Source organism: Sus scrofa, chromosome 14 (genome assembly GCF_000003025.6).
Source record: "Sus scrofa isolate TJ Tabasco breed Duroc chromosome 14, Sscrofa11.1, whole genome shotgun sequence".
NCBI lineage: Eukaryota > Metazoa > Chordata > Mammalia > Artiodactyla > Suidae > Sus > Sus scrofa.
Genome location: NC_010456.5, coordinates 84,565,567 through 84,586,220, shown reverse-complemented (window position 1 = coordinate 84,586,220; position 20,654 = coordinate 84,565,567). Strand labels below are relative to the sequence as shown.

General features: G+C 37.6%; 1 long non-coding RNA gene across 3 annotated transcripts in view; it reads left to right on the top strand.

Annotated features, from left to right (window-relative positions):
• Nucleotides 1-20,654, top strand: part of LOC110256712 — a 251,639-nt gene that overhangs the window by 71,828 nt on the left and 159,157 nt on the right. Inside the window, exon 1 of one of the 3 annotated variants that reach the window (XR_002338611.1) lies at nucleotides 8,445-8,540. The exons of the other annotated variants lie outside the window; for them this stretch is intronic. This is a non-coding gene — a long non-coding RNA (uncharacterized LOC110256712). Of the gene's footprint in view, nucleotides 1-8,444; nucleotides 8,541-20,654 lie in introns of those variants that run through there. 3 annotated transcript variants of the gene reach the window in all.

The window sequence follows — 20,654 nt, the reverse complement described above, 5'->3', positions numbered from 1 at the left end:
ATTAAAGTATATTATTTAATTTTATTGGAATGTAGTTGCTTTATAATACTGTTTTTTTTCCAGGTATACAGCAAAGTGATTGAGTTAACATATATTCATTCTTCTTCAGATTCCTTTCCCATATAAGTTATTGCAGAATATTGAGTAGAGTTCATATTGGTTATTTTCTATATAGTGATATGTACATGTTAATCCCAAACTCCTAATTTATCTCCCCTCTTCATTTCTCTTTTGGTAACCATAAATTTGTTTTTAAAATCTGTGAGTTTGTTTCTGTTTTGCCAATAAATTCATTTTTATCATTTTTATTATATTCCATATGTAAGTGATATAATATTTGTCTTACTCTATCTGACTTACATCACTTACTATGATCTCTAGATCCATTCATGTTGCTGCAATTGGCATTATTTCATTCTTTTTTACAGCTGAGGAATACTCCATGGTGTATATTTATACTATATCTTTATCCTATCATCTATCAATGGATATTTAAGTAGTTTCCATGTCTTGGCTATAGTAAAAATTTCTGCTATAGACATAGGGGAGTAATTATCTACTCAATTTATAGTTTTGTCTGGTATATGCCCAGGAGTGGGATTGTTGGATCATATGGAAACTCTATTTTTAGTTTTTTGGGGAACCTCCATACTGTTTTCCATAGTGGCTGCACTAATTTAAATTCCCACCAATAGTGTAAGAGGATTCCCTTTTCTCCACACCCTCTCCAACATTTATATTTGTACATTTTTTAATGATGGCCCTTCTGACTGGTGTATGGTGGTACTTCATTGTAATTTCAATATGAATTTCTCTAATAAGTAATGATGATGAGCATCTTTCCATGTGCCTATTTAACCATCTGTATTTCTTCTTTGGAGAAATATCTATTTAGGTCTTCTACCTGTTCTTTGATTTTATTGTTGTTGTTATTGAGTTGTATTGTGTATTTTGGAAATTAAGCTCCTGTTGGTCACATTATTTGTAATTACTTTTTCCCAATCTGTAGGTTGTCTTTTTTTCTCTCTCTCTCTCTCTTTTTTTTTTTTTTTTGGTATGGTTTCCTTTGCTGGGCAAAAACTTTTAAATTTTATTAGGTCCCATTTGTTTATTTTTTATTTTATTTCCACTGTCTTGGGAGATTTTATTTTATTTCCACTGTCTTGGGAGACTAAGAAATAAACCCAAACACTTATGGATAATTCATCTTTAACAAAGGAGGAAAGAATATACAAAGGGGAAAAGAAAACTTTGAAAACTAAGGAAACTTTGGTATGATTTGTGTCAGAGAATGTTTTACCAATGGCCTCTTCTAGAAGTTTATTATGGCATGTCTTTTTTTTTTCAAACGGCCACACCCACAGCATATGGAAGTTCCTAGGCGAGGGATTAAATCTGAGCCATACCTGTGACCTGTGATGCAGCAATGCTATATCCTTTAATCCACTGCAGTAGTCCAGGGATCAAACCAACACCAAATTGCTGCAGTTGGATTCTTAACACACTATGCCACAGCAGGAACTCCATGTCATGTCTTACATATCAGTATTTTATTAGCAAATTTGAGTTTATATTTTTGTGTGGTATGAGGATATGTTCTAACTTCATTGATTTACATGTGGTAGTTCAATTTTTCCAACATAACTTGCTGAAGAGACTTTCTTTTCCCTTTTGTAATTCTTTTCTCCTTTGTTAAAGATGAATTGTCCATAAGTGTTTGGGTTTATTTTTGGGCACTCTATTCTGGTCATTGAGTCATATGTCATTTTTTGGGCCATTATCATGCTTTTTTGATTACTGTAGCTTTGTAGTATTGTCTGAGGTCTGAGAGGGTTATGCCTTCTGCATTATTCTTTTTCTTAAGGATTGCTATGGCAATTCTTGGTCATTTATGGTTGCATGTCAGCTTTAGGATTATTCCAGCTTTGTGAGAAATGTCATGGGTAATTTGGTAGGGATTACATTAAATCTGTAGATTGCTTTGGATAGTATGGCTATTTTAACAATATTAATTCTTAAATCCAAGAGCATGGGATATTTCTCCATTTCTTTGAATAATTTTCAGTTTCCTTTATGAATGTTTTGTAGTTCTCATCACATGTCTTTCATCTCCTTGTCAGGTTTATTCCTAAAAGTTTTTTTTTTTTAATGTGATTTTAGAAGTAATTGTTTGTTAACATTTCCTGTCTGATATTTTATTGTTAGTGAAAAGAAATGCCACTGATTTCTTTATGTTAATATTCTCCCTTTCTGAATTTGTTTATCAGTTTGCATAGTTTTTGTGTGGAAGCTTTAGAGTTTTCTGTATGTAGTATCATGTCATCTACATATAACAACAGTTTTACCTCATCTCTATATTTCTTTCTGTATGATTTCTGTGGTTAGGTATCCCAACACTCTTTCGAAGAGAAGTGGTAAGTATGGGCATCCTTGCATTGTTCCAGATTTTAGAAGAAGTGTTTCAGCTTTTCACCATTAAGTATTGTACTGGCTGTGGGTTTGTCATAAACAGCTTTTATTGTGTTGAAATATATCCACTTTGGTAACAAGTTTTATCATGAATAGATGTTGAATTTTATCAAATGCTTTTTCTGCGTCTATTGAGATGCTCCTGTGGTTTTTGTCTTTTTTTTCTTTTTCTTTTTTCTTTTTTTATTTTTTTGGTCATGCCAATGGCATGCATAAGTTCCTGGGCCAGGGATCAAACCAGTACAACAGCAGTGACAACATCAGATCCTTAACTACTAGACCACCAGGGAATGCCAGGCTTTTTCTTTCTTTGATGTGGTGTATCCCATTAATTGATTTTAACTATGTTAAACCATCCTTATGACCCTGGGATGAATCCAACTTGATGGTAGTATATGATCTTTTTATGTGTTGTTGGATTCAGTTTGCTAATATTTTATTGAGTTTTTATGTCTATATTTATCAATGATATTGGCCTGTAATTTTCTTGGTAGTGTGTCTGCCTGATTTTGGCATTGGGGTGATTGTGTTTTCATAAAATGTCTTAGGGAGAGTTCCTTCCTCTTAAGTCTTTTGAAAGAGTTTGAGAAAAATTGGTACAAATTCTCCTTTGTATGTTTAGTAGAATTCACCTGTGAAGCTCTGGCCCTGGGATGTTGTTTTAAGGGAGTTTTTTTGTTTTTTTGTTTTCTAAACACATTGTATTTCATGTCTAGTGATCAGTCTGTTCAAGTTAGCTATTTCTTCTTTTTTTTAGTTTTTGTGGGCTCTTTGTTTCCTGAAACTTGTCTATTTCTTCTAGATTGTTTGAGTTTGTTAGTGTATTATTGTTCATAGGATTCTCTCTTTTTTTTTTGTATTTCTCTGGTATCAGTTGTGATCTTTCCTCTTTGAGTTCTTATTTTGTTTAACTGGGTGTTCTCTTTTCTTGGTGAGCCTGGTCAGAGGTTTGCCAATTTTGTTTACTTTTCAAAGAACCAGCTCTTTGTTTTATTGATTCCCCCTCCACCCCAGTTTTTTAAGTATCTAGTTTATTTACTTCCTCTCTAATCTTTATTATCTCCTTCCTTCTGCTGATTTTGGTTTCACTTGTTCTTTTTCTAATTCTTATAGGTGATTAATTAGGTGGTTTCAGATTTTTCTTATTTCTTAAAGAAGGCCTATATATCACTATGAACTGCCCTCTAAGAACTGCAGGCCATCCATATGTCTTCTTTGGAGAAATGTCTGTTAAGGTCTTCTGCCCATTCTTTGATTGGGTTGTTTTTTTTGTTGTTGTTGTTGAGTTGTATGAGTTGTTTGTATATTTTGGAGATAAAGCTCTTGTCAATTGCATAATTTGTAGCTATTTTCTCTCAGATTCATTTTTCTTACTAAATAGAAACAATGTGTCTGCTGAGAGTGAAGATGAAGGACCTGAGGGGAGAGATTTTGTTCCCTCTAACATGGGCTTGAAAAAGAATGTATTCTGTAGAATAAGTGTTTTCTAATAATACCTATATATAGATATCATAGCAAGCTTGCTGGGTGTCTAACATTTATATGTTTGCTACATTCTTTGCCTCACATTTATTTTTCTTTAAATCTGTAAAATAGAACAGTAACACATATCTTAGAATATTGTAGGGATGTTTGCAATTAATTTAAATGCAAATGTATAAAAAAACTTTTACTTGGTTTGTATGCTACATGTGTTTTGTTTGTTCTTTTTTTTTTTTTTTTGCCACCGAAATCAAGAAGAAGCTGTCTTTTTACAAAAATTTATTTTGTCTTATAAAATCTCTAGTCTGGGGCCTTGTGAGAAAATGAGGACTCATCCTGTTAATTAGTGATTCACACCAGGCCAGTTGTAATTAAATCCATACTCCCTGTCACTTGCAGGTTAAATACATGGTTCATGGCATCAGACAGGAGGAGAAGCTTTATGAATGGTGCTCTCAATTGTAATCTGTTTCATGATCTAAATTTATTGCTGAGAAGAAATTGCTCCTGGCAACATAATTATAGGATAGAAGGAACTGTGGGTGCAGATAGTTCAACATACAGCATATGCCATGACTGACACAATCAAGGGGTGACAGCCTGGCAGGAATCTATACTAGTGTAACTGAAGTATTGTGACCTCTGATGCCAGCTTTCTCTCTATCATAAATTATTTCACCCATAGTGATTGGCTGATTGATTTTTTTTTTAATCAAAAAGCAATGAACTTACTCTTGATAGTAGCGTCCTAAAGCGAGGAAGATAAAACCTTAATTCTCAAAAAAAAAAAAAAAGTATTCTTGAAATATTACTGTTAGAGCCCTCTCCCTCCACCTGAAACTTAGAAGTACTTTAGAGAACTTCCATCTCTCAGCTCAAATTTGTTTTTGAGAACTAGGAATTGGGAAGAGAATGCATGTGGCTGGCAATACTGTCCCCTATTCATGCAGGCAATGGGAACATGAAGAGGGGCCCTCTTCTTAGAGTGAGGATGTGCTTAAGAACCTCTGCAGTATCTGGATGACAGTTATAAGAGGAGGAACCATTTATGACAATGAGAGCCCTAATCCAATAACTACATGAGTAATTGAACCAAAGCTTCATTTTACAGTCTCCTATTAAGAGCATGCATGAGGAGTTCCCATTGTGGTGCAGTGGAAATGAATCCAACCATTATCCATGAGTATGTGGGTTTGAGCTCTGACCTCACTCAGTGGGTTGGAGATCTGGCATTGCTGTGAGCTGTGGCGTAGGTTACAGATGTGGCTTGATCCTATGTTTCTGTGGCCATGGTGTAGCTGCCACAGCTGTGGCCACCAATTACAGCTCCAATTCAACCTCTAGCCTAAGAACTTCCATAGGCTGTGGGTGAGGCCCTAAAAAGCAAAAAAAAAAAAAAAAAAAAAAACGTGGGGGAAAGCATGAGCAGAGTTCTGGACTTTCTGATAAAGGTTTGTTTCTCCAGATAGTGGGCAAATCATTAGCATATAACCCATTCTTAACCAAACCTCAAAGTGATTCAAAAACTATCCAGAACATGATTTCTTTTTTTTTTTCTTTTTTTTCCTCTTATGTGATACTTGAGTTTCTACCTATTCAAAGCATAGATGATGATGCATGCAAGCCTTAAAAGGAATAGTCAGAATCCAAATCTGTTTCAGGTACTTGACACCACATGGTAACTTTGAATAAATATAAAATATATCGAGGTAGATTCCAAGTAGGAAAAAGGATTGGAGATAAGAGTTAAATAGGTGGTGTATACACTAGGTGGAACTGACACCTATGAGAGCCTCTCAAATGATGATGGTCAACTCCACCAGCTCTTGGAGAAAGTTTTTCCTGTATGATTTTTTCATATTTATGGCACCTTATTTGAACTCCAGCAGCATTATTTTGATTACTTACATTTTTATTCTGACTTGTAGACTAAGTCTGGGAGAAAGGATCATTTGAAATGTCTTTGACTGAAGACTTCCAGTTTCAGGTCTGATTTGTAAGGTACTTGGAAGTCACCATTCCCATCCTTATAAGAAAACTGTGAAAACTGAAAACCAGACTCTTAAACCCATCAGAGAACTCCCATTGCAAACTGTTAATCCTCAAGTCTGAAGAGGCAGTCCTATCCAGAAAGACACAACCTAGATCTGCTTACCTAGAGAAGAAGCCCCTGGAGCTGCAAACCCATAAAAACACTTGTGTTACTTTTATAAATTACTGGCTACTGAGTGTGAACTAATGTGAGAGGGTGAAACTCCTAGGATTCGTGGTCTTAAAAAGAGGCTGGTGGGCTTGACTTCCAGGAACCCCATGTTCTCACAATGAAGATTAGAAGAAGATCCCTTATTGGATCTGACAGGGAGAGGGCAAGAGTAATCTTTGTGAAATAAATCCAGAGTATTCTTCACAGCAGAAGGTGATCATGCACTGGGGAAAACCTTTTACAGAACCTTTTCCACCCTAGCAAAGGACAATTAACCTACTGCAGTCCCCTCTAGGGAAGGTAGGAAGGGCACAGCCCACTTCTAAATCGCAGCCCACTAAAAGATGGAGTGTAGGTCATAAAATTATAGAACACTTACTCCCCATACATATAACCACAGAAACCAATATCCAGCATAAAACAGTATATTACAGCCAAAAAGCTGCAAAAGTTCAAACTCTCTTTAAAGAAGACACCTTGCTGTACAGCAGAAATCGAAGGAACATTGTAAATCCACTATAATTTAAAAAAGAAAAAAAGAAAAATATAAATAATAGAGTTCTCAGGGAATCCCAAAGATAATGGAAAATGAAAAACAAAAAAAACCCCAGAAAACAAGGACTTGGGAGAGAGCTTCCTTCAGTCACAAACTATCAATTTAATATTCAGAATTTAACTGCAGTTTTTATTTTTCTGTATTTCTTTAAGAATACTCAGCTATGAATGCTTTCTCAATTTCTGAATTTCCATAGTACTTGCAAATATCTCAGTAATTAGTGCTCATATCTTTTTTATTTTATTTTTTTAAGGCCGTACCCTCGACATACGAAGGTTCCCAGGCTAGGGGTCGGGGTTGAATCAGAGCTGTAGCTACCGGCCTACTCCATAGCCACAGCAACACAGGATCCGAACTTCATCTGTGACCTATTACTGCAGCTCTTGGCAATGCTGGATTCTTAACTCACTGAGCAGGGCCAGGGATTGAACCCACAACCTCATGGTTACTGGTTGGATTAGTTTCTAATACACCACAATGGGAATTCCATACCCCTCATAGCTTAACTTTGGTTTTTATTTTTCTTCTTTATATATATTTTTATTTTTCCCAACTAAATGGAACTCCTAGAGGCAAAAAAAGTTTTGTGCTTATAAATCTTTGAGTTGTTCACAGGACCTAGCCTATAATGGACACAAAATTTTTTGAGAATGTTGTTTTAAATATAACCTCACTATGTTAACTTGCTGTGTGTGAAGAATGTTTCATTGGGTCCCAGCATTATTATCTAGTTTATGAGTTGCATGTGTAGAGACCAACTCTGCCCTCAATCCTTGCTCCACTAAACATCACAAACAGGTGTGCTTTTCCCTTTTTTTTATCTTCTTTGCCTGCTGAAAACTTGGTGTACATGAATGGTCAAAAGTTTTCCAGTGTGACTTTTATTAGAATATACGATTTTGATTTTCTGGATGAGAGCTGAATCATATGCCATAACATGACACAAAATTGTCTCAATATGTAAGATCAGGTAGGATAGAAAAAGACATTTTACCTATTGCTTAGGGTCCCCAAAATTTGACAATTGAAGGACATGGCAAGTTGTGACAGGTAAGTGAGTGTTGTGACACAATGGAAATAGCAGTATAGACTATGCTTGCAACATATAGTCATACTTCTTTCAAAGTTTAAAAAGAAAAAAAAAAAGGGGGAGAAAGAATAGGGCACTGCCACTGCCACGGTGTTTAGGAACTGGAATGTGGAACCAGCCTTCATTAGAATGATAATCTGAGATTTTTCTGTTGAAGTATAAAAAAAAAATCATATTAGCATTTGCAGAATGAAATGTTATTAAAACCAAAACAGATGTTACATTCATATTCTAAGTTGTGAAGTCTTCCTAGCAATGACAGTGCATTAGCAAACAAAGTAAAATAAACAGTATGATAATGTTGGAATGTTGGGCTTGCTGCCAACAAAAGTAAAACATAATCTCAAAGAAAATCACCCAGAATAAAGAAACCAGAGAAGACTATTACTAGTATTTGAACGAATGTAGATAAATCAAATATATATATGGCTCCAAAAAGAATGTTTTATAAATTCACAGAGACAATCCAAGCAGAGTTTGGTTTGTTTGTTTTCCTGTGTGGATAACTGGAAAAAAAAAAATTAAGACTTGGGACTCTAAATAAATACTTCAGAACAATTGAAATTAAAGAATGCGTCCTATGAGCAGAATTCCAAATACTGAAATACTTTGTTGGTGTATTGCATTTTATTTTTGGCTATGTTTACTACCTGAATACACCTGGGGCAAACTGACCTGGTGAGGAAGTTACTGGACTTTGGTGTTGGATCTCATTCCAAATCATGATAGAAGATGTACTGGTAAGATTAAACCAAGTCTTAGTGTTCTCATCCTTAAAATGAAAATGCTAATCATTGGGTAGGATGAAAGTGTCTGACAACGAGGCAGTAGGAGAAATGCATCAAGGTAGGGGCTTGCTGCTCAGTAGGCAGACACTACATGTTAACTACTATTTTACTGCTTTCCATACAAAATCATAGCCAAAGACTAGTATAAAAAAAATAGCAAAGAGATGTAAACAAACAAAATATTTGCAATGGCCACCAAGCTTTAATGAGTGCTCCATGCTGTCCTGGTGGGAATGCCTCTTCTGGCTCTTAAGAGCCCTCAAGGGACCAGAGCTGGGTTATGCTGTTCTGTGAACTGATGCCCCACTTTGTGTGCACTGTACTTGGAAATAATTTGTTACTACTGTGCTACATACAACATTGAATGTTTAACAAACCAGAGCTAAATCTTAATATTCAAGTTAGAACTTCCCTTGTCCAGAGTACTGGGAGAGAATCTGAAGAAGAGCAAGGAAAGGAAAGCTACTGGTGTTGTCATGCTGAATTCAGAATTCCCTTCCCCCCACCAGGGCCTAGTTAGGTGTCAGGTTCATCATGCCTAGCTCCCTGTACCCTTAGAGAAAGTTACTTCTCAAAAGACTCCTAGGTCTTTTTTTGAAGTAGACAATTACCTGGCATACCCTTCCTTCAATTTAATGGATAAATAAGAACTTTATTTAAAAATTCCCTTTTGATCAACCACACTGAGTATATGACAGTCATAAATTTTACATAACTATCAACATAAAATAACAACATAGAATCCTAACTTGCCATGTGTACAGATAATCTGATCATAATTAAAAAATAAATGGGAGTTCCCGTCGTGGCTCAGTGGTTAACGAATCCGACTAGGAACCATGAGGTTGCAGGTTCGGTCCCTGCCCTTGCTCAGTGGGCTAACGATCCGGCGTTGCCGTGAGCTGTGGTGTAGGTCGCAGACGCGGCTCGGATCCTAAGCTGCTGTGGCTGTGGTGTCGGCCAAGGGCTACAGCTCCGATTCTACCCCTAGCCTGGGAACCTCCATATGCCACGGGAGTGGCCCAAGAAATAGCAAAAAATAAATAAATAAATAAATGAATACAGAAGGACTTTATCAGCCTGATGTGAACATACCTAGAAATTTAAAATCAAAGGTAACAAATTTATTCTCAAGCACATTGCCTGTTAAAGAGAATGTAGAAAAAGTTCATAGAGGATTTTAGCCTAGATTACAAACAGACTATTCTGGATCTGTCTTCCAGGTCTCATATTTTATCACATACTTTTTTTTTTTAATATTTTTTTTATTTTCCCACTGTACAGCAAGGGGGTCAGGTTATCCTTACATGTATACATTACAATTACAGTTTTTCCCCCCACCCTTTCTTCTGTTGCAACATGAGTATCTAGACATAGTTCTCAATGCTATTCAGCAGGATCTCCTTGTAAATCTATTCTAAGTTGTGTCTGATAAGCCCAAGCTCCCGATCCCTCCCACTCCCTCCCACTCCCATCAGGCAGCCACAAGTCTCTTCTCCAAGTCCATGATTTTCTTTTCTGAGGAGATGTTCATTTGTGCTGGATATTAGATTCCAGTTATAAGTGATACCATATGGTATTTGTCTTTGTCTTTCTGGCTCATTTCACTCAGGATGAGATTCTCTAGTTCCATCCATGTTGCTGCAAATGGCATGATGTCATCCTTTTTTATGGCTGAGTAGTATTCCATTGTGTATATATACCACCTCTTCCGAATCCAGTCATCTGTCGATGGGCATTTGGGTTGTTTCCATGTCCTGGCTATTGTGAATAGTGCTGCAATGAACATGCGGGTGCATGTGTCTCTTTTAAGTAGAGCTTTGTCCGGATAGATGCCCAAGAGTGGGATTGCAGGGTTATATGGAAGGTCTATGTATAGATTTCTAAGGTACCTCCAGACTGTTCTCCATAGTGGCTGTACCGGTTTACATTCCCACCAACAGTGCAGGAGGGTTCCCTTTTCTCCACAGCCCCTCCAGCACTTGTTATTTGTGGATTTATTAATGATGGCCATTCTGACTGGTGTGAGGTGGTATCTCATGGTAGTTTTGATTTGCATTTCTCTCATAATCAGCGATGTTGAGCATTTTTGCATGTGTTTGTTGGCCATCTGTATATCTTCTTTGGAGAAATGTCTATTCAGGTCTTTTGCCCATTTTTCCATTGATTGATTGGCTTTTTTGCTGTTGGGTTGTATAAGTTGTTTATATATTCTAGAGATTAAGCCCTTGTCAGTTGCATCATTTGAAACTATGTTCTCCCATTCTGTAAGTTGTCTTTTTGTTTTCTTTTGGGTTTCCTTTGCTGTGCAAAAGCTTTTCAGTTTGATGAGGTCCCATGGGTTTATTTTTGCTCTAATTTCTATTGCTTTGGGAGACTGACCTGAGAAAATATTCATGATGTTGATGTCAGAGAGTGTTTTGCCTATGTTCTCTTCCAGGAGTTTGATGGTGTCTTGTCTTATATTTAAGTCTTTCAGCCATTTGGAGTTTATTTTTGTGCATGGTGTGAGGGTGTGTTCTAGTTTCATTGCTTTGCATGCAGCTGTCCAGGTTTCCCAGCAATGCTTGCTGAATAGACTTTCTTTTTCCCGTTTTATGTTCTTGCCTCCCTTGTCAAAGATTAATTGACCATAGGTGTCAGGGTTTATTTCTGGGTTCTCTATTCTGTTCCATTGGTCTGTCTGTCTGTTTTGGTACCAGTACCACACTGTTTTGATGACTGTGGCTTTGTAGTATTTCTTGAAGTCTGGGAGAGTTATGCCTCCTGCTTGGTTTTTGTTTCTCAGGATTGCTTTGGTGATTCTTATCACATACTTTCTATCCACTATGTGAAAATTTGACTTTATCAGATGACTAAGTTTATCTAAATTTACTTTTAACCTATTACTACATATTTCTATTGATTTCAAATTTTTACCTTATTTTTTTTAATTTACAGACTGATTTTTGCTTATTTTTTGGATAACGGTATTACATTTTATGAATTTAATACCTTCTATAATTTCTCTGAGGATACAAAGCAGAATTATTTGAAATTCCACTTGTTCTTAGCAGAATTTCTTGCATCCTCCAGAGCCAAGTGTTACTTTATTTTGATTCTTCTCATTCATTTATGTGTTTCTTCAGTATTAGTTGATCCTTGACTGATTTCTTCACTCATCAGCTATCATCTGATTTGTACCATTTGAGAAATTCTTCAACATTTGGGATGGGGGTATCTTCTACTGGTACTCTTTCCTTATTTTGACTCAGTTATCAATTCTTTCTTCAGTAACATTTTTTGTGATCAAGTTTGATTTGGGGAGGGAGCAGAGCTCAACTTGCCACCTTGATCTAGAGCTCTGCTTTTAACTCCTTTAGGACAAAGTTGATCCTGTTTTGTAGCCCAGGATCATCCCCTACAGCTTGATGATGCCAGCCCATGGTTGAGACTGCAGGCCTGGATCACTCAGCCATCACCTAACAGGTTAACTGCTGGATTCTAATGAAAAGAGAGACACCCCTCTCCCCAGTTCAGTTTAGTGACCCCCACAAATGCCCCAGGATGTGTTGCTCTCTGACGTCATTGCACACGTTTACCTATAGAACTGATCCAATGCCTTTATAGTTAATGCTTCTGCAGCAATTTGGGATTAACTTTGATTGTTTTGCTGTCTTCCTTCCTCATATGTAATTCACTGAGAAAAAGGACACCCCGATTGTGCCCTTTTTTGTGTTTTGTAAATATTAATTTCTTTTGGTGGTATGAAAAATGTTGAAAGTTTCAGGTTTTCCTGAGGAAGAAGAAAAATGATGATTTTCAATTACTGTACTTCTTATCACAAAAGCAGTTGCATTTGCCTGATGGCTTCATTGACTGATGTCAGGATAATGCCAAGTAGACAGTTTTGCTAGCTTAATGCCACCCACAGAGCTAGACAAAACATTGCTTTTCATATACTTTACAAAAATAGTAGTGATTAATTGCGCTGCTGAACCATAAGCTGATCAAACTGGAGAAAACAAGAAGTGTGGCATTTACAATTTAGGAAGCCACTTTCCTCAGACTGATTTCTAGTCACTAATGCACATTTTAAGTCTTGGCCTTAGGAATATTTACCAAATTCTTTTTAAGTCTCCTATTTACTGAATGTTTACTTATTGCAAGTGAGTTAAAGTTCTAAAGAGGTTTGAGACCACTGACTGAGTTTTACTACATCATTATAACTTAATGTTGTGTTTCTGTACTCTGGTTTATGTATTAAAAGTTAAAGTAACTGGTACATAATTTTTTAACAATTATTGGACATAATCATAGACAGTTTTATTCCACAAGCATTTATTGGTGCTTATGCCACGTCAGACACTGTTGTGGGCACTATGTAATATAAAATAGTAATTTAGAACCATGTGTATAAGTTTTAAAGAAAGACCAGAGTTTAAGTTACAGAGTATAATGGTAAAACTTTCTAGAAAACTGGACTGGGACTAGATGGTAGAAAAACCCTGACTGCAAGGTCAAGGGATATAGAAATAGAAGCAGCTGTTGCAGACATTACCCAGGAGGGTGAAATAATAGTCAAGTCAGTCAATGGTGTAGAAATGCCATTTTGGTCACAATTCAAAGGATGCTCAGATAAGCAATGAGACTGGATGCAAGGGGTGCAGAGTTACATCTCAAGTGGATATAGGACATGGTGAACATGCAGATGGAGAGCAATTACAAGCATAGAGACAGTATAGTTTTGCAGCTAATTAGTGGACTGAAACAGAAACAGATGAATAGATTATTATCTGGAATTACAGTAATATATGTGACGTATCTCTTGGGAATTCATTACATTGAAACTTTTACAGTCAAACTCATCCTTTAATACTAAGAGCTAATTTTCCATGTAATGCAATAGAAAGAAAGATAAAACACGGTGGTTATCTTAATGAGATCCTAAAAAGAATTACAGTGTGGTGGTAAAAATACACAAGTGTTGAGACCTCAGTTAAAATTCTGGCTGTGCCTTTACAAATCATATGACCTTATGCAAGTTACTTAATCTTTCTAGCCTCAGTTTCTTCACTTTCTGAAAGGAAAATAGGCACAACATCATAGAATTTTTTAAAATTTAAGTGAGATTATACATGGAACACTTAAGGGAGATTCTGGCAAATAATAATGGCTCAAAATTTTAGTGATAATTATGTAGAAAAATGAATTTCAAGTCATAATACCTTATTTTCAATTCAGCTTTTATACAGAATTGCAATATATAAAACAGATTAAAACTAACTATACCTATTTTTTGTAAGTTCAATTGCATGATATTTTTATTAGTAATCACTAGAGGCAATCTTAATCCATATAGACTCAATATACTAACATTTGGTAAAATCCATTTGAATACATGAGGTTTTTATTAAAGTTTTAAAAATAAAATATTGGTAAATTAGGTAAAACTCCAATAAAATGTCTGCATTATCCCAGAAGCATCTCTGAGGAATTCCAGTCTTCTCTGTGTTGACTAAAAAAAATCCACAACCCGAAAGTTGAGAGTGAAGTTTTATTTGGAGTGAAATTAGGACTTAAACCTTGGGAACCACTCCAAGGTGGTGAGGGAGAGGAGCTAGGATATACAGGAGTTTTTGCAACAAAGGGCAGGGAGCAGGAACAAAAGAGGCTGGGCTCACTGAAATCATTCCTTTGATAATGCACACCAGATATCTGGGCAGGTATCCTGAGTTTTCATAGGCTGCAGGACTCACAGACTCTCACCCTTGGAGGTAACTGCATTTATAGATGACTGTGATATTCTTTATCCTTAACTACAAGACTGGGCTGAAATACCACCCAAGGAGGAAAAGGAGGAATATCAGGATATGATAAAAGTGAGGGGGAGTTGCATGCAGCATATACACATTTTACAAAAGTTTTTTGTTGATCTCCTGAAGGTGACTACCAGTCACAAGGAGCAGACATCACCATGAGGATTCTAGTGTTTTTCTATGTATGAAGAGATGCAAGAATTGGGCACATAAAATCTTCTCCTGAAAATATCTTGACTATCTGAAGGCCTGTTCTTCCAGTTTTCCTAGAGCAGAGTGCCTCATTCCTGATCTCCACCCTGGGCTGCACTCAGGGGTTGCTGCGGGTCTGTAGCTGCAGTGGCTCATGTTTTACTCCATATAAGAGACTGATGGCAAGTGCCAAATTTCAGTTCACATCTGGAAAAACACTTTTAAAAATTTAAAAAACATGGATGTAGTACAAGTCGTGTCACCCTTATTTTGCAAATGGGAAACAGCCTGAAAAAGAAGAAATGCTGCTCAAATTGACACAGCAGGTCACTAGTAAAGCCAAGCCTTGTTCTAATTTTTTCTGGGAAATGAGCTAATAATTAATAGTTGTAATTAAGACACATTCCTTCAAGCAGCGCCTTCTCTATTTTCCACACTTCTCCATTTCATCTTCTTAGTAAAGCTGTGGAGGAGACTGAGCGATTTAGAAAAAAAACAAAAGCTCCCAAAAGGCAAGATTTTGGTCTGTTGTGTTCACTACTGAATCTACAATGCCTAAAACAGACTCTGGATTATTAGTAAGTTCTTGTGTTTGTGGAATGAATTCCCATTTTACAGACTATGATTGGGACTAGTGGGTGGTTTTAACATCAATTAAAATAATGATACTTAAGATGATACTAATTTTAAAAGATTTACTATCAGCTAGGCAATATTCTAAGCACTTGATAATACCTAAAAACTTTTAAAAATCATCTCAGCAGACCTACTGGGTGTTGTTATGATCTGCATTTTGCAGATGAGAAATTTAAGGTATGTGAAGTTTAAGTCGTTTTTCCAAGTTGCACTGCAGTTGAGTGGCAAAGCCAGTATGGCATCTAAAAAGTTTGGCTGTAGCAGTTGCTCTCAAAGCTATTAGAAAATGGCTACAAGAAGAAGCCTGGAGTTTCATTTTCCTTCTGCAAGTTTTCTATTGTTTCATAATGTGATAGTGCATGAAGTTTTATATGGAGGTTACAGCCAGAGGAGGTAGGAGGTGCCAGTTCCTGAAGGAGGGCGTGGTGAGCACTTCAAGATGTGTAACAGATCTGGCCCAGGGATGCCCTGTAGTGGGTGATCATCTGGCTGTTTTAAGAAATTTTGTAAATTTTAAGCAAATTACAACCCAGTATTTGGTAGTTCTCCCTTCAAGAAATGGAACTTTAGTATGCCCAATATGAATGTGTGCTGGACTTAAGATTTGCTTCTAATAAAGAGAATACAGCATACTAATAAATCACTTAAGAGATTAATTTATGAAAGGATGTTGGCTCTTGCCTTGGGCTTCCTCTTGGATCACCTGCTCTGATGGGAACCAGCTTCAACCTTGTAAAGAGCCCTAAGGAGAGGCCTGCATGGTAAGGACTTTAGGTATTTAGTGAACAGCCAGTGAAGAACTGAGGCCTCCTGTACCACTTGAGTGAACTTGGAAGCAGGTCCTCCAGCTCCACATGACTGCAGACCTGGCCATCTACTTGACCATGACCCCATGAAAGACTCTGAGCCAGGACTATCCAGCTAAGCTGCTCTCAGACTCCTGAACCACAGACAGTGAGACAGTCAATGTTATATTAAGAGGCAAAGATCTGAAGTAATTTTTATATATTTGTATAGATAACTAAATGTTGACCTCGCTCATTTAAAGAAGGGAATGTACAATACCAACTGAAAGAAAGCAACCTGCTTTGTGATTACTAATTCTTTTCACCTCCTTAATAAGTTTAGTCTACATCATAAAGTATGAACATCCACTTCTTTGAAGGAGTCCTTAACAAGCTGCAATTTTTTAAAGACCTCAGAGGATGTTCATCCATATCCCATATAGAGTTTGATATGGGGACATAAGAAGCATTTTCTATCCCATTTACTCTATTTATGGGAAACTCAGAGGCCCTAACCATACCCATCTTAGTAAACATTTTTCCATTGTGCCATTAATAAAGGAAAAAAGTACTTGCTGGTGGGGAAGAAGACTAATTGATAGGGGGAAAAGAAATAAACCAATTAGAGTTGGTAATTCTATTGTGATAAAATGTCTTAATGCTAAAGTTACATTGTAAAGCTGGGCCATATAATTTCTGAGGGAGGCTTTTTAGTGTACATTGCACATTAAAATGCATTTGTGTGTGCATTTTAATTTGATGAATGGTGACAGCTTCCCATTCAAAATGCCGAGAGGTGGTTGACAAAGAGTTCAAGAGGGACGAAAACAAAGCAAAAGGAAAAAGTCTGTAAAAAAAAAAAAAAAAAAAATGACAATTCCCTCGTCACAACATGCTGGGGCCATTTTCAGCAAGCTCTTACTAAGTTTTCAAAACCAGCCCCTCCCCCCCCAAAAAAGCCATACATCAGGCATTATGGATTTTAGGTATGCAGCCACAGAGATAATTTTTTTTAATCTTAAAAATGTTGTATTTCAAGTGTACTGTCAGGGAGTTCCCTTGCGGCACAGCGGGTTAAGGATTCAGCATTGTCACTGCATCAGTTTGGGTTGCTGTTGTGGCACAGGTTCGATCTCTGGTCCAGAGAATTTCTATATGCCTCCAGAGCAGCCGAAAAAAAGTACTGGCAGATTTAGGTCCTTTTTGACAGTAGCCGAAAGAAGAGCAAATGTTGCGTTTTCTTTGATTCCATTTGCATGTGATAATAGTGGCTTGAATGAGAGTGATAGTTATGAAGGTTGTGAAAAGTGAAAAAATATTGATATAATGATGTTTTTGAAAGTAGAGCTGACAGGCTCATTGACCTGATAAGGAGTATGAGGCAGACGAACCCAGGTTGAGATCAAAGTTCAGCCTGAAGTACAAGATAATCGGTAGTGCTGTTAACGGTAACTGAGCACCATGGTGGATTAACATGTCAGGTGATGGTGATGCTCAGTGAGTCGGGAACTGTATTTAACATTTATTGCTTATTTATGTGTAAAGTATAGATGTCAAGTATGCAGCTGGATTTACAAATTCATAATTTAAGGGAGAAGTTTCCATTGAAAAGGCAAATTTGAATATTATCAGATTATTATAGAGATTGGCAGTAGCCAGGCTACAAAATAGCCCCAGATGAGTCCTGCCTTCTGATATTCATGGCCATGTTTGGCCCTCTCTCTCATTTTATCAGGATTGGTCTGTTGTGATTAATAGAATATGCAGAAGGATGAAGGAAGGTGTGCCACTTCTGAGACTAGATTATGTTTTTCAGTCAGTGTTCTCCAGAGAAATAGGAGAGGGGAAGAAACAGGGAGAGAGGAGAGTAGAAGAGGGGAGAGCAGGGGATTGATTTAAGGAATTGGCTCATGCAATTAGACTGAAGAGTCCAAAATCCTAAGAGTGAGATACCAGGCTGGGGACCCAGGGAAGAGCTGATGTTGCAAGTCTAAAGGCTGTATGGTGGCCTGTTTCTTTCTTGTTCAGAAGAAGTCAGTGTTTTGTTATATTCAGGCCTTCAACTAATTAGATAAAGCCCACCCACACTACAGAAAGCATCTGATACACTCAAAGTGCACCAGTTTTTAAATGTTAATTCCATCCAAAAATACCCTCACACAAAAAAATCCAGAATAATCTTTGGCTAAATATGGACCCTGTTGACCAGTAGGGTGATACATAAAGTTAACTATCACAGTTATAGGACATATGGCTTCTTCCTTACTCTCTCTCGGGTCACTCTCTTTTGGGGAATCCAACTGTCATGTTATAAGACTTCTCCAACAGCCCTGTGGAGAAGTGCAAGTGGTGAGGAACAGAGCTTCTGCCATGGAAGTGAGTTATCTTTGCGGGCAAGTCGTTCAGGCCACTCAAGCCCTCAGATGAGCTCAGCCCTAGTCAAAAGCTTAACTGGAACTTCATGAGCGTGCCTGACTAAAACCACCCCTCTCTTCTGCTCCTGAATTCCAAACCCTCAGAAAATGTGTCATACAATGAATATTGTTTTCAAGATGCACAATTGGAGATAATTTGTTATGTAGCAATTGATAACTAACACAGATTTTGGTTCCAGAAATGTTTAAGCATTAACTAATACTTAAAAAAGTGGGAGTGGTTTTGGAACAAGTCCATAAGTGGATGTGAGAACCATAGATGAGGGTGTTTGTAAAAGCCTGAAGAAATTATGTAGGGACATCATGGCCCTTGAGGAGGCTGTGATTAATGAAAGTAAGGAAAATCATTTTGGAAACTGGAGTAAAGGAGGTCCTTTTATGCAGAGACAGTTTTTTTTTTTTTTTTTTTTTTGGTCTTTTGTCCTTTTAGGGCCCAACCTGCAGTATATAGAATGTCACAGGCTAGGGGTCGAATCGGAGCTGTAGCCGCCAGCCTACAACACAGCCACAGCAACGCCAGATCTGAGCCATGTCTGTGACCTCTACCATAGCTCACAGCAATGCCAGATCCTTAACCCACTGAGCAAGGACAGGGATCAAACTCACAACCTCATAGTTCCTAGTCAGATTCATTTCCTGTACCATGACAGGAACTCCTAGAGACAGAATTTTTAGCAACCATTCCCTACATTAATGAGGCAGTAGAAAAAGTACCTAATGAATTAGAGGATGCAGTTAACAAGATTTCCAAGTGTTAGAGGGACCACTTGTTTTTATCTTGCTGTTTGTCATTGAAATGTGAAAGGAGAGAGAGAAAATGAAAAGACAGACTGTTAAATATGAAGGATTGAAACAATGGTGTGGAAAATTCTTCATTTTTTCTGGTGGGAAAATGATGCTAAAATTAAAAATATCTTCTAAACAAATGATCAAAATGAAGACACTGCTAAGAAAACATGGACGAAAGGCATAAGGTATGACAGTAAAATCCTTTGTTATGATCTCAGAAAAATCAAAAGTGGTACCTCAGAGTATCATTCTGTCAAAAAACACATCTTCTGAAGACTAAGTGTGTAACTCATATAGATACTTGATCAAATAATAGAGAGTGGAGTTTCCAGGAAGCTTAAGAGCATCATTCCCAAGCTGGCTCAGGATAAACCCAAGGAGAGAAGAGCTTATCTCAAAGAGGTGTGTGGGCGTGTCTCTTGTCTAATATGCAGATCTGATGCCTTCTTTTTAGTTTCACAGATGTGCAGATTTAGAGACAAATTGCATGTGAGGAGATACTTAAGGAATTAAATTTAAAGGGCTTCATTTATCCTGGCCCCAATCCCTGCGTCCTGGTATTCAACACCCTTGTTTAGATCTCTCACACACTGTACTTTTTTTTTTTTGTCTTTTTGCCATTTCTTGGGCCACTCCCTCAGCGTATGGAGGTTCCCAGGCTAGGGGTCCAATCGGAGCTGTAGCCGCCAGCCTATGCCAGAGCCAGAGCAACTCGGGATCCGAGCCGCGTCTGCGACCTACACCACAGCTCAGGGCAACACCGGATCGTTAACCCACTGAGCAAGGGCAGGGATCGAACCTGCTACCTGATAGGTCCCAGTTGGATTCATTAACCACTGTACCACGACAGAAACTCCCCACACTGTACTGTTAATCTGTGTGAACGACTGAAAATGACATAAGACTTGGCATGTCACTTCCAAGCCTACATTATTGGGCATGGTGGCTTCTTCCCTGTACTCTTAGAATACTTGCTATGAGGAAATCCAGTGTCATGTTTTGAGAACACTTGGGCAGCACAGCGGAGTGGTCCTAGTCAAGAACTGAGACCTTCTTCCTCCATCCAGGAAGAAACTGAGGCCTACTTCCAATAACCACATGACGAAGCCATCTTGGAAACAGTTCCTCCAACTTGAGTCCAGGCTTTAGATGACCCTCGCTATAGCTGACTGCCAGACTGCAACTTCAGGAGAGACCTTGAGTGAAAACCAACCACCTGGAGTTCTTGTTGTGTCTCAGTGGGTTAAGAACCTGACATAGTGTCCATGAGAATGTGGGTTTGATCCCTGACCTCACTTAGTGGGTTAAGGATCTGGTGTTGCCACAAGCTGTAGCATAGAGCAGATGCAGCTTCTCTCTGACGTTGCTGTGGCTGTGGTGTAGGCTGCAGCTGCAGCTTCTATTTGAGCCCTAGCCCTGGAATTTCCATCT